The sequence below is a fragment of the Pinus tabuliformis genome, chromosome 1_2, assembly GCF_031772625.1.
Source record: "Pinus tabuliformis cultivar Carrire ecotype Pingquan chromosome 1_2, CPIR1, whole genome shotgun sequence".
In the NCBI taxonomy this organism is placed as follows: Eukaryota; Viridiplantae; Streptophyta; class Pinopsida; order Pinales; family Pinaceae; genus Pinus; species Pinus tabuliformis.
The window spans coordinates 1,133,172,036-1,133,198,053 of record NC_142298.1 but is presented as its reverse complement, the minus strand read 5'-3'; positions in this window follow the sequence as shown (position 1 = coordinate 1,133,198,053).

Below are 26,018 nucleotides of genomic sequence, written 5' to 3'. Positions count from 1 at the left end.
CAGCCTTTGAATGCTTGGTCAATTTATAGTTGAATGGAGGAGTTTAAGCCATTAATGGCCCTCATGAATGCTCTGCCAAAATTGGGAAGTGGTTATATGGAGGAAGGGATAATGGATTAAGGTTCATTCATCCTCTTCTTTATCCAAAAACAAGCTCAATCCATCTGGAAACTTCCAGAAGCATCCATTGGATGAGGAATCCAATGGATTCATTTCAAAAAATCGATGAATCTTTCTCAGCACAGGTGAAACAAAGGCCAACTACGCTGCAGTGCACCCAGACAGTGCAATTCCTGCATTGCAATGCAGCCTGATAAAGGGCCACATGCGTTGATATCTTTAGGGGCATTTTTGGATGAATGGTGTCATGGAAGATCTTGGGAGGCAAGCATGATGTAGGTTGACCTCATTAGGGAATGAAAACAACTGAATTAGGGATTGATGGACCCTAATAATACGGATCTGGAAGTCGTGGTTGATGTGCCCAAATTGACCTGTAACATTTTGGTAAAAGATGTAAAGTCTCCACAAATTGTGGATGCAGAGCACATAGACAGTTAGGAGCCAAAGGGGGTTTTAGCCCCTTGTCTACATAAATTTGAGTCAGTTTTGAGATCCACCCATGGTCCGCAGACTGTGGGATTGTATGTAAAAAGATATAAAAAGGTGTGTCTTAGAGAGTCTAAGGAAAATCTATGTCTACGTCTGAGAGAGGAAAAGAAGGGCAAGTAATCTGCGGGTAGATAGAAGGAAGAAGGCTTCATAGCTGAGTGCGCGGACCCTTGTATCTGAGTGCGTAGGGAAGTTTGAGTCTGTAACCTCATATTGAAGATCAATAAAGAAGACTGTTGTAGAAATTCATGTGTTTATCTGTTTACTTCTATTATTTATGTTTGTGATATATGTTGTGATGGAATAATGTCTTTATGAAATATTGATCTATTAATGCACGAATCTAGTGGATAAGTCTTATTAACTATATGCAATGCATGTTAAGTACTTTTGTGAAGATTATAATACATTCTATTATGTTTATTAAGTACTTAAGTAGATCTACATGAACTCGGACCTAGGGTTATTTTATGGTGCATGTAAGTGGTTGATTCATCTGTTAAGGGTCCGCAAAGGCCTAACATAGACCTTAGCGAAGGTCTAGAGGCTGTTTAAAGGAAGTTGCAATATTGAGCCCTAGGGGCTTATAGATCTGCACGAAGGCAGATCTAGGGAAATAAAAGACATCACACTGATATTTGGATGTGGAAACTTGGTTCCAACATCCCCCCATACTGCTTTGGGTGAGACTATAGCCTACACTACATGGGTTGATGCCAGAAGGGCCAATAGTGTAGGTTTTTGTTTGGCGCAATTAATTTTGAACCTGGGTCAGGACCCACTAAGCCAACATGCCTTTTTAAATATTGTCCTAGTGCCCATTGTGGCCACCAAATTCCAATTTTATTCCACCATTCTTCTCATTTTCGGCACTGTGCTCTCAATTCAAATGCATGCTCATCTAACCATGCAGTGCTATTAGTGCATGCTACATCACCTGCTCACTGGAACGAGAAATCTCTACTCTGTCAAATATAACATGGTGTTCTTCACAGTCACGAAGTATTTGGGGTTTTTGGCTTCTCAATTTCCACCTGCAACCACAAAGAAAGTCAAAAAATCTTTTTCTTTGTGTAAAACTAGATTAGTTTGAGATATGGGTCGAATATCTTTGTATAATTTCAGTCAACTCCCATTGAAAATTCCTTTGAGGGGCTCTCCCTTATGTTTCTCTAGTTGAACAAACCTTGCATCTATGACATACTTGATGATATATGGTCCTGACCAATACATTTACCATGGTGATTTGAAAAATTAATATCATACAGTAGCATAATATTTCGAGTATGGAATTGTTTCTGCATAATATGACAATCATGCCACGCCTTTTTCCTAGATTTTTGCACATTTTGGTGGAACCCTAACAAAAATTGATCTTCTTCTAGTTGTAGTAACTCTTCTAGTCTCTATTTTTCCGCACTGGAATCAATCAACTTTATTGCAACAACAATATGAAGACTATGGACTATGAATTTCATGGGCGTTTCTAACTCCTACCCATATACCAACTGGAATTATGTCTAGCTTGTAAGTTTCCTAGACGTAGCCTGATATGTCTAGAGAACTACAAGAATTATCAAGTCCTAGTCATCCCTATTCACATTGTAGACCTTCATGAATGCATTATCCTTAATCTTATTAAAGGCCTCTACTATGTCATTCACTTGTGGATGGTATGATGTGATCTTCTAATGGTCTACCTAGAAATCTTTCATCAATTATTTGATGGTATAATTCAGAAAGTAAGTTCCTTGGTCACTCATCAACACTTTGGGACATCCAAAGTGGGTGACAACATTTTCAAACAAAAACCATGCTGTGGTCTCTACATTACAGTCCTTGATGGGCACTTCCTTGGCCCATCGAATTAGATAATTTGTTACAATTATAATATAGTATGCTCCATTTCTTTTCGTTGTCGAATTAATTAACCTAAATAAATCCACTAACTAATTGTCAAAAAATTGTAGTGTTACCTATGGATGGAGTGGAATTACATCTCGATGTGATGGTTTTCCCACTCTATAACAAACATCACAATTGTGATAGAGCTCCTTCCTGTTGCAGTGAAATCTCAACCACCAAAGGCCCATGCACAAAATATTTTGCATGGTCACTATACCTACATAGTGGCCTTTGGCCACCCATTCATGAGCCTTCGTCAAGATGACTAGTATTTTATGTTCTAATACACATTGATGGAGTATACCATATGTGACCAACTTGTCTAAACAACCTACGATCAACTGATAATTTTTTTCCATAACTACCAACTACTTATTTTGTGCATATGTATAGTTTTATGGTGTCGTTCTTATGCTAAGGAAGTGAATGATCTCTACAAAGTATTCATCTACCATCTTGGCATTGAATAAATATGCATTTGGTAAGCTATCAGTAATGTTTTCTGCATTTTCACCGGAAAGTATCCTAAACACGTGGTCTATTCCTGCGTTCAACCTATTAGGCTTGACTATTACCTGAACATCATATTATTGGAACAATAACATCCATTTACAAATAATTTCCCCAAAACTATCTCTGTGATGAGGTAGTGTGATGCAAAAATGGTCATTTTGTAGATTAAAATGTCATCCCAATAGGTAGTGTTGAGAATTCTACAAAGCATACATCATTTCTAGTCCTTCACACTCTATCATGGTATAATTTCATTATGCTAAAGATGTATTCCTATTGGAAAAACCTATTGGGTGGTCCATCTCAGCCTCTTTTGAATGTGTCAGCACTTCTCCTAGTGTAATTGACGATCCATATACATGAACAAGAAATTCATTGTTCCAGTCAAGAACCACTAGAATCAACGCATATGCTAGTTTCTCCTTTAATGCATCTAGCACTAGCTGACACTCTTTATTCTAGTGGAACCTTGTGTCCTTCTTCAGCAATATTTCTAGCAGTGTAGTAATTTGTGCATACCCATGCATAAACCTTCAAGTATCCAGTATGTCCCAATGTAGCATGAAGTTGTCAAAAGGAAGTTGGAGGTAAAATATTTACGATCACTACAATATTGATCGAATCCACCAACAATCCTCGCTTGCATACAATATGTCCTAGCATAATTCACATAGGTGAACAAAAAAATCATTTCTTTAAATTCGAAGAAATATAGAGCCCTCTACAGCTATATAGCATGATTTGTAATACCTCGATGTGTTTCTTTAGTAGGCTAGATATGGTCTAATCGTCTAAACAAACTTCCAAAAATTTGTGTATAAAATCCTTAAATGTTGCAACTACCACTCTAGAGAATATTGTCAGTGCATTCTTCAAACCAAAGGGCATGACAATATATCGGAATTATCCCCACTTGATGGAAACTTTCGTCTTATGGTTGTCCTTCTTGGAAATTTTTATAGTGATATCTTGAGAAACCATCTATGAAGGAGTAAGCCTCTTATTCTTCGACATCTAGAAAAGTAAATCTCATGAGCCCCAAAAATGGATAATTATATGGGCTCATTCAACCTCCTAATTTGACTTAATCCATCATTCTCATTAGTTTATTGCATGTTTTTTATTATATTTATGCTAATAGAGTGAATTGGGTTAGTCATTATGCCAACAAGTCTAATGGGTGTTTTGTGCATATTTTTAGTCAATTTTGAGACAAAATCAAAGGTTTTAATGAGCACTTGGTAGCAAAATTCATGGGATAACAAGGGAGAGGATTTGTAGGAAAGTTTCCCCTTCATTTATGGGCCCTTACCTCGAATTTTCCACCATCAGCTCGGAGTTCAAGGGCCACCCAATCAATTATCACAAGGGCAGCTGAGCAAGTGCTAGTAAAAGTGTTGTTAACTACAAGTTTTGGCAGCCGAGTTCCTAAAGTTTAGGAGGGTTGTTGGGGTCCTCAATTTGTATAAATAAGAGGGCTTAGGACCTCATTTCAGTTAGTCACTTTGTAGGTAGAAGTTAGCTAGTTTTTAGTTCGATTTTAGTCAGTAGATTAGCTTTGCATTTCATCACATTTTCAAGCTTTCCCTTGTGGATAGCTTTCGATGTAACTCTCCTTTTCTTGCTCAATAAAGATGAATCCAGCTTTGTACCAGCTCTAAATCTCTCTTAGGAGGTTGTAGCTCTTGGGGTTGGGTCCATCTCAAGTGCCTAGTACCTCCTTTGTTTACTTTTATGTGTTTTGCTACATTCTTAGAATAAAATCTGCTATTTAGATTTAAATCTTGTTTTGTTATTTAGGTTGTTTTTTATGATTAAAGTAGCTTTTCATGTTCAGATTGATTTGATAGGTTAATAACAGAAAGGATCCTCGAAAAAAGGCCTCAAGCACCTCTGATCTCACCTCTCCCTCAGTGGGATCGTGAGCTGGGACAAAGGTGACATTGATGCCAACAAAAACATTGTTTTTGCTTTGCCATGCAATCATTAGTGTTGGAATTCTCAATTGCAGATGTTGATATTAGTTGTGTTTAAATGCTCCAGTTTATGATTGCTTAGTTGCATAGTTATTTCACATATTTCATTGTGAATAAACTTCTGTCCATTTCCTTTTGCTGTTACTTAGGTTATATTAGAGTGAAGTAACTAAGTCATTGGTTTTCCAAGTGTTTGTTTGTTCAGTTTGAAAAATAACTTGCAGAGCACCTGTTATCCTTCTTTATCTGCCCATTCTCCATCAATCCCACCTACTTCATCCTCTACTTAGAATCCTTGCATTACGTTTGTCATTTGCTCACTCTGCCCTAATTCCCCATATCCTTGTGCAACATTGCTCCACTGCTTCTTGAACAAATCCCACCATCCTTGCCACTCCTAAGCTCCATTCCCCAAGTCCTGGACCTATTCACACCCCTAGCTCACATCCATACTCACTCTTTCACCTTTCTCTCTCCATCCATCCTCCAAAATCCTATTTCTGAACATCCTGTAGAAAATTACAGAACATCCTGTAGAAATTCCAGAACATCTTGTAGAACCCATGCAGACTTACTGTAGAAGCTCACGAATGAGGTTTCTTGATAGCCAAACTCTATGAAACTCTCTGGAAGGGTGTTAGGGACCCATTAGGCCCTCTCTGAACCTTCCCGACCTCCTCCAAGCATTTCCTCTTGCCCATCCACCTCTACACAGTCAAAAATAGTTAAATCGCATGCATGATAACTCTGCCAACTTACTCAAAAATACAAAAAGATGCTTCTTTTTAGATTTCACTTCATAAGTAGCTTAGTCACATGCATTTTATCTTTCTAAGAGTCAATGGCATTCCTTTCTGTAGCTTGCATCATTTTTCTTGCACCAGTAGGGTTAATTGGTAAAACTAGGGTTTGCTAGGGTTTGCATTTCCTTTCCGCTTTCAGTTTCTTTCTACAAGTAGATTAGCCTCCTTTGAGTTAGCTTTCATCCATCAGTTAAAAAGCTTCTTCTAAGAGCTCATAGAAGTTGGCTTAAGCCCCTAGCGGACTTGTGCCAGATGATCAAGTGACAGCTGCGGCAAGAGCTAGTACTTGTGCATACAGCACCGTCGCTTCCTAGTTTTTTACGAACTACCGGGTTGATAAAATTAAAGAAGGGAGCCCTAGGAGTTGTAGCATTATTGCTGCAATACTGGGGCCCACCACTCTTTCTCGCGCCGTTGCCGGGGAAGCGTCAGAGTATTGGTGATTGCTGCTTTTCTTCTATTTTCCACTACAACCTTTTTCTAAGTAGTTTATTTCATTTCCATTATGCAATTTCGTTTATGCAAAAGTAGATTAGCATTTCCTTCTTTCATAGATTAGCATTTCAATTCCGCAATTTCATTTCTGCAAGCGTAGATTAGCATTTCAATTCCGCAAGCATAGCCTAGCATTTCATTCCTGCAATTTCATTTGAACAAAATAGATTAGTCCTTTCCTGCTTTCATTTCAAATTCGCATTTTAATTTTAGAAAGATAGTTAGTTGCAGTTCAATCTATTTCAGTATTGCAGGTACAAGCAGAAAAAAGCAAAAATCAACCAAAAAGATTTCCTTTCATGCCTTGTAGGAGTAGAGATAATTCAGAAAAATGATTGCACAACACCCCCACTGCTTCACACAACCAACCTTCTCTCTTCTTCGATGAGTTGTGAGTAAAGAACCCTTAGGTGGACATCAAGACATATTTGAAGAACCTCAAGGGAAGAAGAAGAAGAAAACATTCCTCTGGAGCAAATGGCTACAAGCAGAAATGTTGGGAGTAGTACCTTGTCCAAAAACGAATTTGAAAATCAGATGGAAGATTTCAAGAGCGATGTGAGGCAGTTTCTTGCCATGCAACTGGATACCTTACAGATCCAAAGGAAGCAAGAAGAATCCAAGAGGGCTTTGGTCATCTTTTGTCCTAGGTGTATTAGAAAGCATCCTAGGAACGAATGTCCAATGCACTCCCTAGAAGTGTGTTTCATCTGTGAAGAATATCATCCTACGAATTAGTGCCCTTCCTTGCCTGGACTTAAAGCTGCATATCATAGAGTAAAAGGAGCCACTGAATCACTCTATTATATGAACCAAAGGAGGCCACATGGACCTAGATCTTACTAGCAGGAACTGCAAGGGACATCCGAGACCTATTATGACCCCTATCAAGCCACTTTCATGCCTTCTTGGGATCCCCCTGCTCATCCTTCCTGGTTCACACCTCCTCCTTGTTCCTTCACAGATCCATATTATGCCCAACCAGTTGCTCATTTGTTTCACTCTTATGCTCAGCCACAGCCTCAGTGGAATGCACCTCATCAGGGGTGGAGGCCCCAATACAACTCTCCTCCCGCTCATTTGCCTCCACCACCTGCCCAACCACAAACCCATCCACATCCATCTCAAAAATACACCCCCACTCAACTACCCATACCACCATCTCCAAACCCGCACATTGGAATAGCTCAACCCAATTGCAAAGCTGAGGCACAACATGTCCAAATGACTCCTCTTGAGCTCAATGATCTTCACCATAGCTCAGGAAGAGTGTTGCAAAACAAAGATTATATTGACAACATTGAAGGACCAAAGGAAAAAGAAGATTCCAAAGGGGAGATCAAAGCACCATGGGTTGCACTTGATGAAGAGAAAACATTAGAAGCAGAAATCAAGAAAGCTCCCTCATGGTTACCATCAAACCCTCCATGTAGTCAAGAGAAAAATCAGCACAAAGAGGAAGATGTGAAGGTCATGATAGAAGAAGATATGGAGGATGATCCAGATCAGCGAAAGGACCAAGGATATCAAAGCTATATTGAGACATGGTTCTGAACGGTCACTAAGTTGCAGCAATACTCTCTTCTTCAGCTATGTTTGACCCCTTCAAAGTCAAATCATTTGGTCTCTGAAATTCGAATAGCTATCAAAGCATGCATTTCAAGCCTCCACATCATTTTGTCTCTAATCTCGATGTGCACATGGCTCCATTGGAAGTATTCTTATACTTGAAAATGATTTTGGTTTTCAAGTAGGTTAGGGTAGAAAAAAAAAAAAGAGAGAAAAAGTGAAAATAAGAGGAAAATAAAAATCTAAGGTGAAAACCTCCTCGGAGGCGCCTTAGATTTGCTCATTGATTGAAAGCCTCCATGAGGCGGTCAATGGGTTGGAAAGAAGAGAAAATAAAAATAAAAATAAGATCCCTAGGTGAAAACCTCCCTTGGAGGCACCCAAGGCAGGCAATTAGGGTGAAAACCTCCATGAGGCGCCCTAGTTGTTTCCAAAAAAAAAAAACAGGACTAATCTGTGTGAAAAATTGCAGGTTGCAATGAATACTTTGCAGGAAAAGAGGGGTGTACAAAACGAGGACAAGAGTCCATACCAGGCTCCAGTAAATCCCTTTAGACACTCCCTCCATGGCCACTCACCTCTCCTAGGATTTGGTCACATTCAGGTCAAGATTTGGCTTTCTACAGGAAGTTCCAAGCTTTTCTGCAGGAAGTTCCAGGCGTTTCTACAGGAAGTTCTGAAACATCCTGTAGAACCTTCAGATGAACCAAATTCAATTTTAAAAGGGAATTTGATGGTTGAAATCTATTGGTTAGGCCTGCAAGCACCCCTGTTTCCATCCCTCACCTTTCTCCCTCATTTTTTCCACCTGATTGTGCTTCTACAGGAAGTTCCTGTAGAAATTAAAGGAAGCTAGAAATGGCTTTCAAAAAGGTAGTTTGGCGAACATGCTAGCTTCCTCAAGGGTTCATAAGTCCTCCTGCAATCTTCAAACTCCTCCTCCATCACCTCCATGCATGCATCACAACCCAAGCTCAGTTTTTCTACCATGCAAAAACTTGCAGAATGCTTTGAAGAAAAAATACATAGAACAGAAATTGTTTTTTCCCTATCTTGAAAACCATGCATCCATTTGCAAAACTGTTACAGGGGGAGTTGTATAGGGACAATGGCAACATGCCCGAGCAATTTCAGCCCATTCCGATGCATGGTTTCCAAGAAATCAGCCTCCATCACCTTCAGCCATTTTTTGCATTTTCTCCACATCTGTGCATCTGTTTCAAAACCCGTTTCATGGGGAGATGCACATGGGTGATAGTAGCCAACCCAAATAGTTTCAGCCGATTCCAATGCATATTTTCCAAGAAATTGATCTCTATAATATTCAGCTATTTTCCATTTTTCTCGAAATCTGTGCATCCATTGATCACAATTTTGCTATGGGAGGTGAATAATGATGATAGGAACATGCTCAGCAAGTTTCAGATTGATCTGATCTATCGTTCGGGAGCAATGGTGAAAACAAGTTTCTGTCCTGTGAAAATTCAACATCAAGCAACTTGAGGGTACAGATCTGAACATGGAAGCCAGCTCCTGCAGTGTGGATCCGAACAGAGGATACCTGCACAAGAAAATAGCCATGAATCAACAGCCAAGCCATCATGAAACCATTGGAACAAATGCATTCAGCAGCAAAAAACACCTCACAACAACCATTCGACTTCCAGGTATGTGACTAAAACTCGTTCGTCTATTGCATAAATCTAATTTAAGAACTGCATGAATGAGTGGAATGGCGGGATTAAGCCACGAATCTAGCAAGGTTAACCCGACATTTCCTTCTCTACCGCTCAGCAGGAAGTCATGCAGTACACGTGGATAGTCGACTCACGTGAAAATTAAAACAACCAGGAGTGTTGGTCGTTTAAACCTTAGTGCAATTGATGGCAGTGATTACAGGGGGAAAACATACAGTTCATGAACAACACTACCGTCTGCATGTGGCCACGTACACCTGGCCACTTCACTCCCTCACCACAAATCACGCAGCAATTAAAAACATGCTCGGCTGACTCTCACCACCCTCTGTTCAACTACGGTCACAACTGGAGCACACATCCACCACGTCCAGATCAGTTAACCAACGGTCCTCTGCAAGATTCCTACCTGATTTCTCGAGATTTCTGCCGTTTTTTTTTTAAATTCCCACCTATCGGGCTCTACAGGAAGCACAGTTTCGTTCTACAAGAAGTCTTCTACAGGAAACGCAAAAAACAACCATGCAGAAAGAAAACGTGGGATTTTCGATGAATTTCAAGCTCCAAACAAGGTAGGATTGGGGAAAATTCGTTGTGCATGATTTGTTGGTGCAAAATGGTGAATTGAACATGGAATTCAATTAAAAAAATGAGAGGAAAAGTCTGCCTGCACATTGAAACAAGGTGAAAAGTCTGCTTGCATATTTTCTGAGTTCTACACAGTTCTTTTTTCCCTCTGCATTTGAAGTCTGGCTTCCTCTTTCTCACCTTCTTCTGAAAAAAGAGATACAACCATAGGAACTAAGCCTGTGTGAAAGAATGAATTTGCAAGACTGTCCACTTTCTAGAAAAAAACTATGTTATTTGTTCTCTCCTCTGTCAAATTTTTTTTCAAAAACTAAGAAGCAAATTCATGTTGGAAAAGTTTGAAGAGATGAAAAATTGGAAGTTGTTGTTGTGAAAAACACGAAAATTCCAGGAGCAATAGCAAGTTTACAAGAGGGGAAATGAGCTATCTTTTTAGAAGAAAACACGGGTTTTTGCAAAATTTCTGGCTTCAAGAGAAGAAGAAAACAAACAGTTTTATTTGTTGCATGTTTATGCAAAAGAAGCGATGCAATTCTAGGGAAGAATTAGGCCTGAAGAATGTGAAAAAACCAATGATGAGGGAGCACAAATCATTCAAGTAGAGGGAAAAACAAAGGAAGAACAGAAAAGAAAAAGACTACAGCAGAGAGGGCAGAAGCTAAACAAGATGAGAAGAAATCCAAAACAGAGCGTGAGGAAGCAAGCTAACAGAGGCAGAAAGACAAAATAAGAGGAAAAAAAGGAGGAAGAGCCACATCCAGCCAAGCAGACCAAAACAGTTAAAACAGTTTCTACAAGAAGCATGAAAACCGTTTCTACAGGAAGCAAGAAAACAATCAGCACAGGACTTTCTACAGGACGTCTAGAAACAGAGGAACAAAAAGGGAAAATCACTTGAGATTTTATCCAAGGAGGCAGCAGCTGTGCTGGCCACCCTAAGCACATCTCCAAAGCAGAAAGGGAAGTGAAAGAGGGATCCTTCCCTGTATATTAAGGCAAGAAGGAGCGTGAGGATAAAGATTGGCAGACCCCAGCCACCGTCAAAAGAACCAATCACGATTGTAGACACCCCAGCTACACAAAAGGAGAGGTCTCCCTTCAAGGCATCCATCTCCTATGAACGGGGAAGCCCGAAGACATCCACCTGGAGAGAAAGGATGAAAATGTTGGACACAAAGGCCTCTCTACAAGATGCTGAGACAGTTCTACAGGAAGCTGAGAATTCTCTAGGAAAAGGAGCACAGACAGTGGGAAGAAGCAGAGAGAAAAGCATGGTTTCAAGACCGAGAATAAGACATCACTTCAGAAGCTTGGCATGACAGGGAGGCCACCAAGGCCATCAAATATGAGGATATATATTGGTTGCTCAGAGGATGAGCAACAATTTCAATAGGGGGTGATGATGAGCCCCAAAAATGAATAATTATATGGGCTCATTCAACCTCCTGATTCGACTTAATCCACTATTCTCATTAGTTTATTGCATGTTTTTATTATATTTATGCTAATAAAGTGAATTGGGTCAGTCATTATGCCAACAAGTCTAATGGGTGCTTTGTGCAGATTTTTAGTCAATTTTGAGACAAAATCAAAGGTTTTAATGAGCACTTGGTAGCCAAATTCGTGGGAGAACAAGGGAGAGGATTTGTAGGAAAGTTTCCCCTTCATTTATGGGCCCTTACCTTGAATTCTCCACCATCAGCTCGGAGTTCAAGGGCCACCAAATCAATTATCACAAGGGCAGCCGAGCAAGTGCTAGTAAAAGTGTTGTTAACTACAAGTTTTGGCAGCCGAGTTCCTAGAGTTTAGGAGGGCTGTTGGGGTCCTCAATTTGTATAAATAAGAGGGCTTAGAGCCTCATTTCAGTTAGTCACTTTGTAGGCAGAAGTTAGCTAGTTTGTAGTTCGATTTTAGTTAGTAGATTAGCTTTGCATTTCAGCACATTTTCAAGTTTTCCCTTGTGGACAGTTTTCGATGTAACTCTTATTTTCTTGCTCAATAAAGATGAATCCAGCTTTGCATCAGCTCTAAATCTCTCTTAGGAGGTTGTAGCTCTTGGGGTTGGGCCCATCTCAAGTGCCCAGTACCTCCTTTGTTTACTTTTATGTGTTTTGTTGCATTCTTAGAATAGAATCTGCTATTTATATTTAAATCTTGTTTTGTTATTTAGGTTGCTTTTGATGATTAAAGTAGCTTTTCATGTTCAGATTGATTTGATAGGTTAATAACAGAAAGGATCCTTCAGAAAATGCCTCAAGCACCTCTGATCTCACCTCTCCCTTAGTGGGATCGTGGGCTGGGACAAAGGTGACATTGCTGCCAACAAAAACATTGTTTTTGCTTTGCCATGCAATCATTAGTGTTGCAATTCTCATTTGCAGACGTTGATATTAGTTGTGTTTAAATTCTCCAGTTTATGATTGCTTAGTTGCATAGTTATTTCACGTATTTCATTGCGAATAAACTTCTACCCATTTCCTTTTGCTGTTACTTAGGTCAGATTAGAGTGAAGTAACTAGGTCATTAGTTTTCCAAGTGTTTGTTTGTTCAGTTTGAAAAATAACTTGCAGAGCACCTGTTATCCTTATTTATCTGCCCATTCTCCATCAATTCCACCTGCTTCATCCTCTACTTAGAATCCTTGCCTTACGTTTTTCATTTTCTCACTCTGCCCTAATTCCCCATATCCTTGTGCAACATTGCTCCACTGCTTCTTGAACAAATCCCACCATCCTTGCCACTCCTAAGCTCCATTCCCCAAGTCCTGGACCTATTCACACCCCTAGCTCACCTCCATACTCACTCTTTCACCTTTCTCTCTCCATCCATCCTCCAAAATCCCATTTCTGAACATCCTGTAGAAAATTACAAAACATCCTATAGAAATTCCAGAACATCCTGTAGAACCCCTGCAGACTTCCTGTAGAAGCTCACGAATGAGGTTTATTGATAGCCAAACTCCGTGAAACTCTCTGGAAGGGTGTTAGGGACCCCTTAGGCCCTCTCTAAACCTTCCCGACCTCCTCCAAGAATTTCCTCTCGCCCATCCACCTCTACACAGTCAAAAATAGTTAAATCACATGCATGATAATTCTGCCAACTTACTCAAAAATACAAAATGATGTTTCTTTTTACATTTCACTTCAGAAGTAGCTTAGTCACATGCATTTTATCTTTCTAAGAGTCAATGCATTCCTTTCTGTAGCTTGCATCATTTTTCTTGCACCAGTAGGGTTAATCGGTAAAACTAGGGTTTGCTAGGGTTTGCATTTCCTTTCCGCTTTCAGTTTCTTTCTGCAAGTATATTAGCCTCCTTTGAGTTAGCTTTCATCCATCAGTTAAAAAGCTTCTTCTAAGAGCTCATAGAAGTTGGCTTAAGCCCCTAGCAGACTTGTGCTAGCTGATCAAGTGACAGCTGCGACAAGAGCTAGTACTTGTGCATATAACACCGTCGCTTCCAAGTTTGTTACGAACTACCGGGTTGATAAAATTAAAGAAGGGAGCCCTAGGAGTTGCAGCATTATTGCTGCAATACTGGGGCCCACCAACATCTGTGAAAGGTGTGGGGAAAGGTTCATGAACAAAAGAATCATTTAATTTCCTCAAATATACATAGATCTGGATCTTGACTAATTTCTTTGGTTGTATGATGATCCAGATTTAAACAGGAATGCAAAAAATTATAGATATACCCATAAATACATAGATGCAGTAGAAATAACACTTCAATTCATTAATATAAAAACATTGAAGTATGCTTAGAAACAAAATGGAGATAAGACTAGCTCAGGTGATGGTAGCTTATCTCTAAGAAGATATGTGGTGGCTCCATGCCTCTGAAATGAGTTAAAATGAGGCTCAAGGGCCTTTTTATTATTGAACAATAAGAGAAAACCCTAAACAACCAAAACCCTAATCCGAGGAGATGTAACACCAAGAGTTTATGGGCCCCATTGGGGTTAGTTGTGCAACCAACTTCCTGGGGTCATAACAAGGTCATATTATATTGTTTGATGCGTATGATACCTCATTGGAAATATCTATATGGGGACAACTGTTGATGCAATTTCTCTAGAAATCGCTGTGAAATTTTGCCAAAAAAACGTCGTTTAGGGCCTCAAAATGGCTCCGGAAGTTTAGAACTCAAAAAAATGCTAAAAATAGTAAATTGTGCTTCAATTAAGGAAATTAAAAAATTGAAAGAGGTAATGGTGGGGGTCCAAGTGGAATAGGTGGGTGGCCACAAACATCCTCTTGGATCATTCCTTCCCCCTTAGGAAGTAATGGTCCTCATTGCATTGAGTTCTTCCATGAGATGGGGAAACTTCTGCTAAGCTTGGTCCCTGGTGAGCTATTCTGCAATCTCTGATGTGTCTAGTACTGTAGGGAAGCATGGTCAAAGACAGTCCACATTGAACACTGGGTGCAAGCTAAGGAATGGGGTAATGTTGTGCTCCAAAGCATTGTTTCCCATGACCTTTGTAATGGTGTAAGGACCATATCAAAGTGGTATGAGCTTCCAATGGGCTCTTGTAAGGTGGTCTTTCGGCAAATGCAACCAGACTTTGTCACCCACCTGAAACTTGTGTGGCACCCGATGTTGATCATGTCATTGCTTGTACTTTGCATTTTCCACAATGGAGAGGTGATATATTGGCCTGTTGGGTAGAGGTGCTCCGGGAGTTAGATCAAACGAATGCTTGACCTGACAGTGCAACGGTACCCCTGTGGGTGAGAAGAAGATGTCCCTATGTTCTTTAATGACTGTATCCACCTGATTTTGTTGTGTGGAGGAACCCTTCCCGGGGGCCATGGATGTGGCTACAATCTTCCCCTTACTTTGAGAGCGAACCAGAAAGAAAATAAATTTCCTAGTCTTGGAGATGATCTTACTGCATTTCTTGGTAGAGATCAAAGAGGTGTTGATAAGTGGGGCTACCTATGGTATTCTTTATAACGTATTATCCAAATAAATAATCATAGAGCGAGGTATAGACTCATATACAACATGTCTCTTCCACCAGTATGGTTGTCATAATAATACATCACAAACGTCAGAGGAGAAACATCAAATAATACCTCATCTGTGAAGGGCTTGATGCTGTAGGGAAGGGGGTACTGCAGGATGACTTGGAGATCTCATCCTTGGTGAAGCCACCCAATGTTGTATGGTTGTGGGTGTGGTTTGCTCAGTAGGCCTAGTCGCTTCATGACCTCTACTGAAATGAGGTTCTTTTGGCTGCAACTGTGAAGAATGAATTGTAGCAGCAAACCCTTCACCCACATTTGTGAGTGGAAAAGACGCTCCCCCTCCTCTTGATCTTCAAGCTCATTCTTCTAGATCTTGGCGGTGGCAATAGTGGCGCTGGGATCCACATCAATAATCTTCTTCCCTTTTTCATTCCTCTTTTCAGGTTCAGGCTTAGGGTCGGAACATGCATCTGATTTTGAAGCCTTCAACTTAGCCACTAGCGATTGCTTGGTCTGACACTCACTTGTGTTGTGATTGGGGTTCTTATGGAACTCACACCACTTTCCTGTGTCCTTCTTTGACTTCGTGGTGGTGTTCTTTTCTTGCAACTTTGACGGGTTGTCTTGGGTCACCCCGCCTTGGCTTTGTCCTTTGTTCTTCAGATTCATAGATCCAAAGTTTCGCTTATTTTGTTTAAACTACTACTCGATCTTGACAGTGTATCAGTGTGACGTGCCAAGCAAGGAGATGTTCAGGAACTCCATCTCGTCTTGGATGTACCTGTGTAGGCCGCTGCAGTAGTTTAGTACCAAATGCTGCTTAGAATCCTTGATACCCAAATTTGTGCGAAGGGTATGAAAAATATTGGTAAACTCTGGCATGTCTTGGTCCCTTCCCTACCGCAGCATGGTCCACTTATATTTATCCTCATAGCTTCCAACAGGGAAGTAATTCTCCTTGAAGGAATTCTGGAATGAGTTCCAAGTGGGTGCGATTGAAAACAGTGAGGTTGTACTTTCATCCTTCTTCTCGCAGTAGGTTTCCCACCTATCCTTGATGTGAGGGGCAACTTTAAGAAGTTCAAAAGTGATCTTTTCTTGGATGGAAAAATAATGAGCAAAAAAATATCCTTTTAGAATATTTAACCATTTATCTATGACATTTGCATCTATCTGACCCTCAAATATGGGAATGTCAAAATTAACTTGTACCTTAAAGGGTGTGGCACTTCCAGAGTAGCTGCTGGAAGTAGATGCATCACCCCTGGGTAGCTGCTAAAGGATCTGGGCAAAGTTGTCCATCATTGTGTTCCTTTGTCGCTCAAGGGCTTCTTCGAGCATGATTTTGATAAGGTCTCCTGCCCACCCGTCTTTCCTTTCATCCTCCATGGGAGGCCATCAGGATTTGCGAGGCTAATCTTGAAAAGGTTCCACCAGATCGATACCTAACTCCTTATATCCCAACCTCGTTGGGGACATGCAAAGAAAAACAAAGAAAGAGTAGACTGCTCTGATACCATTGATCCCGATTTAAATAGGAATGCAAAAAATTATAGATATACCCATAAATACAGAGATGCAAAAAAAATAACACTTCATTTCATTAATATAAAAACAGTATGTTTACAATTAGAATGAAAATAAGACTAGCTCGAGCGATGGTAGCTTATCTCTTAGAAGATATTTGGTGGCTCCATGCCTCTGAACTGAGTTACAATGAGGCTCAAGGGTCTTTTTATTATTGAACAATAAGAGAAACCCTAAACAACCAAAACCCTAACCTGAGAAGATGTAAAACCAAGATTTTATGGGCCTCGTTGGGGTTAGTTGGGTAGCCAACTTCCCGGGTCATAACTTAGTCATATTATCTCCGTTTGACACTTATTATACCTCGTTGGAAATATCTCTCAAAGGACTATGGCTGTTGATGTGATTTTTATAGAAATGATTCAGAAATTTTGCCAAAAAAACTTCGTTTAGGGCCTCAAAACGGCTTCGGAACTTCACGACCCGAAAAACTGCTAAAAATATTAAATTGTGCTTCAATTAAGGAAACTAAAAAACTGAAAGAGGAAGTAGTGGGGGTTCAAGTGGAATAGGCAGGTGGCCACCAAAATCCACCTAGATCTTATGACCAATAAACTAACCCACTCAGACTTCTCGAAGAGTTCTATTATGCCATACTTCAACATTCTGTTGAGCTCTTCCCTAAATTTTTTCTTATATAGTGGGTTCAGTATGTTATGAAACCATCTCATAAAAAGATAGAAATGATAGATCAACGCCTTAGAATTCAGCCTCTTCGAGGGGGAAACCTCCTTTACATTACATAAATGAACAATTCTTGGATGATACAAATGACAATACCTCCTTTCTATATATAGGAGTCTAAGGGGTCATAATATAATCAGAGCCGACATAACAATTATAATGTAAAGGCACAATAATAACAATAGTGGGCTTCTATTGGGCACAATAGTAACAATATCGGGACTACATGAGTACAAAAATATAATAAGGGGGTTGTACTAATAACAATAAGGGGTTAGACTAGTAGTATAGGGGCCTAACATGCCCCTCTCCCTCAAAAAGTGTTTTCCTCAATGCCTGAGTAGTTCTTGATGCTTCTATATAAAATTATTATCCTCCCATGTGGAATCTTCAGTAGGTAAGTTCTTCCACTTGATGAGATACTCTGAAATTGATCGATTTCGTAGCTGTTGGGTTCTTATTTCTGTGACTGCTCCAGGTTCCAATATGATTTTTCCTTCATCTTCAAGTTCTGTCAATATTGTTTGAATTGAGATCTTTTGAAAATTTTGAATGAGTGGCCACACTTCTTTGTCCTTCTTCCATTCATCCATTACTTCGTTTATCCAATCTAGTTGGATAATAGAAATAGCACAAAACAATGGTTCGACATCCTCATCCTTTCTTGAGAGTGCATCTACAACAAAATTTTGCTTCCCTTTTCTATAGATGATGTCAAAGTCATAACCCAACATATTTGTGACCCATTTTTTTCTGTTCTTCTAAAGATAATAGTTGTTCTAAAAAGTATTTAAGACTATCATGATCCATTTTTACCTTGACGTGTCTTCCTATTTGGTAAGGTCGCCATTTCTTAAGTGCATGTAGTATTGCCAACATTTCCTTCTCATAAATAGCTTGTTTGAGATGTAGCAGTAAAAATACTCAATCACCTACATCAAAACATTTTTCACTACAATGTTGATCTACCTGTTGTTTCATTCGATTTTGCACCAAAGTGGCGTTATCCTTTAAAAGTTGGAGAACTTGTTGTTGATGCTCGATGTGATCTTTCATTGCTTGAACCTTTTTCTTCTTGATATGTCCTTCTATCTTGAGAGTTTGAGGAATGGTAATTTCTTCCAATGCTTTAAAAGATATGGTCGGATTCATTTCTTGATGCTTGATGTGATATTTCTCTTCTTGAACATTTTTTTCTTGATATGTACTTCTATTTGGATAGTTTGAGGGGTGGTAATTTTGGCCAATGCATTACAAGATATGGTCAGATTCATTTCTTCTTTATCTGGGGTTGGTTCCTGGTGTATATACTCTTCTTTTGATGTTTCTTGATCCTTTTATTCCTCCTCTTCATAGTCTATGTAAAATAATTTCTTCTCAGCACACTTATGACCTTTAGTACATTTACTATCACAATTGTAACAAAGCCCTTTTTCTCTTTTCTCTTCCAATTGTTGTGGTGTAACTCTTGTAGGTTGTGGAAGGCTAGGACAAACAAAACTTCCATTATTATAGTTGTGAGTGGTATACTTCCTTGTTGCCATAATTTTAATTTCCACTATGTAACAAAGCTCTTTTACTCTTTCCAATTGTTGTGGTGTTGCTCTAAAGAAGGTGTTGCTCTTTGTATCCTCATAATGTGCTATCATTTCCTCCGTGAAAATTGACCACATAACAGGTTGTTTACGAGAAAAAAGCCCTTTATACCATAAAAATTGATCTGGTTCTAAATATGAAGATGCAATACATACCTTTTGTAACAGTGGTACACCATGTAGATCAAAATATTGGTCCATCTGAAGTATCCAATTTACCGGATCCTTGCCATCAAAATTCCTCATATGGCCTTTTCTTGATTTTAGGAGCTCGATCTTGAAATGAATATAACTCTGTAATTTTGGTTCTTCTAGTTCTAAATTGTGACCTACAGTAGCCCTCTGTGTCCTCTTTCCAATGCAACCAGTCTGATCCAAATTGGATTCTCCAAGGAAGAGTTATGCCAAATCTCCCACAATGACCTGATTATAGACTAGTTCAGTAGAGCGAACTTGTACAACGTGCCACGTGTCATTGTTTCGACCTTTGGCTCTTAAAAATATATACAAGAAACTAAAGTCTGTCCTATTTGTACACCTTCTTACGAAATTTCAATCTGATGCTCAAAGAGAAAGTTATGATGATTTTCCCCAGGTCACCTGTTCGGAATGTAATTCAGGAGTCTACAAAAAGACCAACTTCCTTAGATCATATCTCCGCACATATAGTATGAAAAGCTTTGAAATTTGGATCCAAGGTTTAGTACGATTTTGTCTCAAATGGGTTTTGTTTTTAGCTTCTGAAACGTCACAGAAAAATAGTTATAGCAAAATTCCACGATGACCTATTTGGAGCAGCGAAACCCTAGAATCCAAAGCTCTGATACCAAATGTTATGAAACCAGCTCACAAAAAGATAGAAAGTAAGATCAACGCCTTAGAATTCAGTCTCTTCGAGAGGGAAACCTCCTTTACATTAAATAAATGAACAATTCTTGGATGATACAAATGACAATACCTCCTTTCTATATATAGGAGTCTAAGGGGTCATAATATAATCAGAGCCGACATAACAATAATAATGTAAGGGCACAATAATAACAATAGTGGGCTTCTATTGGGCACAATAGTAACAGTATCAGGACTACATGGGTACAACAATATAATAAGGGGGTTGTACTAATAACAATAAGGGGTTAGACTAGTAGTATAGGGGCCTAACACAGTCAGTATGGTCTTGTTGTCGTTGTGACAAACACCGTCCAAAATTTTTCCAATTATTTAATTTCAGAGCCTACTGTGTATCTGGCAATCGATCAATCCACAATACTTCTTGGTCAGTCGATGCTTTGTTAAGTCTTTGAGCTTGCTTTTGGATCATAAGTGTTGAAGTCACCTGCTCACACATGCTCAGTCTGTAATGTATTCATGAAATCATTCCTTCATGCAAGCTTGAACATGCATGGCACAATCCAATAAGACAGTCCTTGTGCAATGTTCAACCCATGTTAGCAGTCTCTACGAACTATCATTGACAATTCCTTACTTTGTTTGCGATTGTACTTCTATTTAAGTGAGTTCCATGCTTATGACTATTGCTTTTTCTTGCATTCACTTTAATTAGTGTCATTTTCATGTTATCTTCATCCTAGCATGTGTTGTTTTCACCGTCATTCACATATCGCAAGTGTTGTTCGCACTTTTCTTGTCATATGGAAAGTGTCGCTGTTTGGCATGGGAATTGCTGCTTATCACATAAAGTGGATTTTTGGCTTGTTTCAAGGGGAAATGTTTGTGATAATGAGTTGTTCTTATCATATGAACTTGTTTCACACTCATTTCCAAATTTTTAAGCATTTTCGCACAAGTGTCATCATTGTCATCACAAAGTGTACCTTTAGTGTCGAACTTGGGGAAAGTCATAGCAATGTCGTCGCATTGAGGGAAGTATGTTGTTCATGTATTCTGAGTAATCAATGTTGTGTCTCCAATTTTATAAGTGTGTGATCATGCTCAAGTTTTTTCCTTGTTCACTTTGGCTCACTGATTCCACACTTAGCTTCATCCAAAAAATTTCACTCCCGGGCAACTTGAATCACTCAGCCTTCTTGAAATGTGCATTGCATAGTGTTAACCCTCAAACCCTAACCTTAACTCTTGGAACTTCACATTGCACAGTCACAGTGAAAAATTTGATCCTTGAGCTCTAGAACTGCATAATTTATGCCTCTCGGTCAGCCTTAACTGCACACTGCGCAGTGTCAAGCCTCAAGCTTCCATCTTGACACCTTGAGTTGTGCAACTACGAAATCCTTGAGACTGTTCTCCCTCTATAGCTATGCATTGGAAAAATTCAAGCCTCAAGTCTCAACCATGAGGCAACTTCAAGCCTCAAGCTTAACCTCCCGAGTTCCCCAACTTCGCAGTCACTTAACCGAGGCCCTCAGAAATTTTCACTACGTAGTCTCAAGACTCAAGCCTTAATATTGAGCCCTTGATTCCCTCAAATGCATAGTCCCTCTGCCTAGGCATCCTCAACTACACATTGCATAGTCTCAAGGCTTAAGCCTCCATCCTGAGTCCATGAGTCCTTGAACTATGCAATCCTTTGACCCTCTCCATCTTGAATTTCGTATTGCACAGTCTCAAGCCTCACTCTTGGACCTTGGCATCTAGAACTACACAATATTTGAGTTAGTCATTCAATCAATAGAGTCCCAACCCTAACAAATAATTTTATGAAGCATCTTAGGCCATGGGTTTATCAGACTGATGTCGTCTTTTCATGAGTTATTTGTAGTCACAGGTATTCTATTATGTCATGCTAGGATTATGATGAAGGAGATGGAGAAGGATACCATGCTAGAATATACCCTTGTAGATGAGAAGACAAGTTGATCCATCAAGAGAAGACAAAGGGGCATCGGTTTGCAACAACAACTGAAGACCAAGACCACATTGGATACTCCTTATCTTCAAGTCATGAGGAGGAATAACAAGAGCATGTTCCATCTTTCAAGAAGACAGAAAGGAAGCGACATGAAAGAGTGACTTGACATTGCCATGTCATCATGCAGTCCATGTCACCAGTGTCATGTCATGTCATGTCACTAGTCATCATCTGCCACATCATTTTATGGAATATGTAATTAAACATTAGAAAATGTATTGTAAAAGTGGAATTCCAAGAGTCATCCATGTAATGTGAAAAGTCTTGTAGGAAGTCAAAGTGTCATGGAGAAGTCAAACAATCATGAGGGTAGTACAAGAGTCATAAGGAAGGTGAATGTTCACCTCATTTTTTATATATACACTCTCATTGTACATGCAAAGAAATTTTCACCTTGGCTTTTCCCATAAGGCATCAGAGAGATAGATTCAATACTTTTGCGTAGCAAGTCTTGGCTCCAATGCACCACTATTGGAGTTAGTGATTTTCATTGTGTACATGTATCTTGGGATATTTACTTGATACTTGAAGCCTGATGGCCAACATGTTTTCATGCATGAATTATGAATACTTGTAATATTGTTATGTGAATGTTTATGATTCATGTTTTATTTCACTTGTACTAAAGTAGTTGAACTATTTAAGTTATTTTAGTACTTATCTTATTAAAAATGTGTTGTAACGATTGTAACAATCATCACATCTATGTGGACTATTCTGTTAGATGTTAGGTGATTCTCTTTTCACTTGTGTGTGCATCTACTTGGGTGGTACTATTAACTCTCTCTTAAGAGGCTCACTTCTCCTCCCTCTACAGTAGAAGAACCTTGATACACCTCCAACCGGACATTCAATAAGCACACTTACTTTCTTTTTCGCAAATGCACATGTTTTTCTCTCTTGCAAATTGCTAAATCCAAGTATAATATATAAGAATATATGGCAATTGGGCCGATAATTTAGATGGGGCTCCGATTCCAAACGGTGTGAGGTCCAATTGGGACTTCACATCAGGGAGGCCCCCTTGGTTGACAAATTTCCAACACCTATCAATAGGTCTCTGTCACACTAGTTTAGGATCTGATTTCAAGGAAATCTTGATTTCCTCTAATTTTCCAACTATATCTTTCATTTCTAAGAAAGTGTTTGGGAATAGATCCTGATATTCTCAGAGTAAGTTAGCAATTTGTTTGAAAACTTACTCATAATAGTCGCCAATTATTGTGAACTTTGGGTTGTCCTATGTGCCAATGTTCACCTTGCATGCCTTGATTGGCTTAGTATAATCTAGGAAAATGGAGTCAAGTTATGGTCAAATTACCTCATGTTCTCCCTTAGAATCTAGAGTATGTGGATCTATGGGATCCTCATCATCATCAATCTCTTTTGCCACAAAGTATCACTCTACCAACTTCTTTGTAGTCTAACAATGTTGGTGAAATATGCAGAGTTGTACCTCTTTTTCATATTCCTTAATCCTGGTGCAAATATCTTGACTTTCATACTACGCAATGCTTCATTTATCGATGGATCTTCAAACTAGAACTAAAAGTTTAATAAGAAATTGTATGCCATCGCAGTCTAATCAGTTATACCTCGTCACAGCTCTAACTGTGTATACCACTTTCGGGGCATAGTTTTGAAGGTATGTACAAAATGATGCACCCACTTAACCTTTGGAATCATCTCCTCTCTTCATCCTGCAATACACTTATCTAGGTGAGTGGTCGAAGATTCTTTACTATTATATCTTTCATCACAATTTTCGGCATCCAATTCAAACCTAATCTACAACAAGTTCCTGAACTGTTGCCAAGACTATATTTTCTCCTTATTTGTTTCGCACCAACACATTATATTATATTTTAGAGGGATGTAAAACAATAATCAACTTTCTATGCAACATTGAACCAAAATTCTCTATTTCTATACTTCTTATGCAACACTTGCTTCATTGTTCTGTAGGGTACCTATTGTTATTTTTGGATATAGTAGTAGCAAACAATTGTTCTAGTCTCATATTATGTATAAGAGGCTAAGGAACATGATATTTCCAATACATAGAAAAGGTTTTGCAAGAAAAGACTTGGAGACGACTTAATTAAATTAAGTATCCATAATTAAGTATTTTACTAAGTCTAATTTAGTAAAAGTGGTTAATTAAAGGAAATTAATTAAGGAAGTTCGACTATTCTCTAGAGGCTTCTATTGATGAAGTCAAATTGATATTATCCATCGATTGAGATGTAATCATAGTTGTTGAGACTCCAACAAGATATTATAAGAGCAGGTTGAAGGGATTGGATAAGACACAATTCGTGAGTTGAGGAGTTCAACTACCCAGTTGTAGGTATTCAGCAAGGGTGCGATTGACGCTAGCGAAGCATCTGATCCAGGTGGATATCGGTGTCCACCCACCTATTCCACCTAGACCCCCTGGTTAGTTTCATCTATTTCCTATTCATTTTAACGTTTACTATTTTTAGCAGTTTTTCGGGTCCTAAACATCTGGAGCAGTTTTGACCCCCTAAATTATGTTTTCTTGGGGTCCATGACAAGCCCATATCCATAGGCAAGGGCTTGCAGCAAAAGTTTTAGTACTCGATGAGACATTTCCAACAAGGTATCATACACAACAAATGGAGATAATATGACCAAGTTATGACCTCAGGAAGTTGGATGCCAATCTAACCCCAATGGGGCCCACAAACTCTTGGTGTTACATCTCCTAGGGTTAGGGTTTTGGTTATTTAGGGTTTTACATGTTTTCCAATAATAAATAGGCCCTCGACCCTTGTTATAACATAGTTCAGAGGCATATAGCCACCACATCTCTTATCAGAGATAAGCTACCATCGCCCGAGCTATATCTAATTTCCATTCTATTTCTAAGCATAGTTCAATATTTTGCTATTAATGAAATGAAGTGTTTTTCTACTGCATCTCCATGTTTATGATTATATATGTAAGTTATTGCATTCCTATTTAAATTCAGATCAGTGGTATCAGAGTAGTCTACTTTTTCTTTGTTTTTCTTTGCATGTCCCCAATGAGGTCAAGGTATAATGAGTTAGGGCTCGATCTAGTTGAACCATTGTAGGATCACCATCGCAAAACCCGATGACCTCCCATGGCGGAAGAAAAGAAAGATGAGGGGGCAGAAGATACTTTCAAAATGTTGCTCGAGGAAGCCCTCGAGAGACATAGGGACGCGATGATGGATAAATTTTCCCAAATCCTTCGACGACTACCCATAGGCAATGCATCTTCATCTCGCAGAAACTTTGGAGGTGCCATTCCTTTTAAGGTACAAGTTAATTTCAATATTCCCATATTTAAAGGCTTGATAGATGCATACATCATAGATAAATGGTTAAATCTATTTGAAGGATATTTTTCAGTTCATGACTTTTCAAATCGGGAAAAGATTCTTTTTCCCTTCTCAAAGTCGCCCTACACATCAAGTACTGATGGGAAACCTATTGTGAACAAAAGGACGAGAATGAACCCTTGTTGTTTTCAGCTGCACCCACTTGGAATACTTTCCAAGACACCATCAAGGAACAGTATTACCCTATCAGGAGTTATGAAGATAAATACATAAAGTGGACCACACTACGGCAAGGAAGGGACCAAAATGTGCCAGAGTTCACAAATACTTTCCATACCCTTTGCACGAAGCTGGGTATCAAGGATATTGAGCAAAATTTTGTGCTCAAGTAATGTGGCTGTCTACATAAGTACATTCAGGACAAGATGGAGTTCCTAGACATTTCCTCGCTTGGCATGATGTATCGGTACGCAATAACAATTGAGCATAAGTTTAAACAGAAGAAGTAGGACTTTGCATCTGTGAATCCAAAGCAAGGAAAAGGTGCCCCCAAACCATAGAACAAAGGACCAAGATAAGGCGGGGCTACCTAGGATATCCCACCGAAGCAGCAAGCAAAGAAGAACACCACGAAGACGAAGAAGGACAAGGGAAAATTGTGTGAGTTCCATAAGATCTCCACTCACAATACAAGTGAGTGTCGGGCCAAGCAGACACTAATGGTCGAGCTAAAGGCTTCCAAATCAGACACAGGTTCCAACTTTGAATCAGAACCAAATAAGGGAACTAACAAAGGGAATCG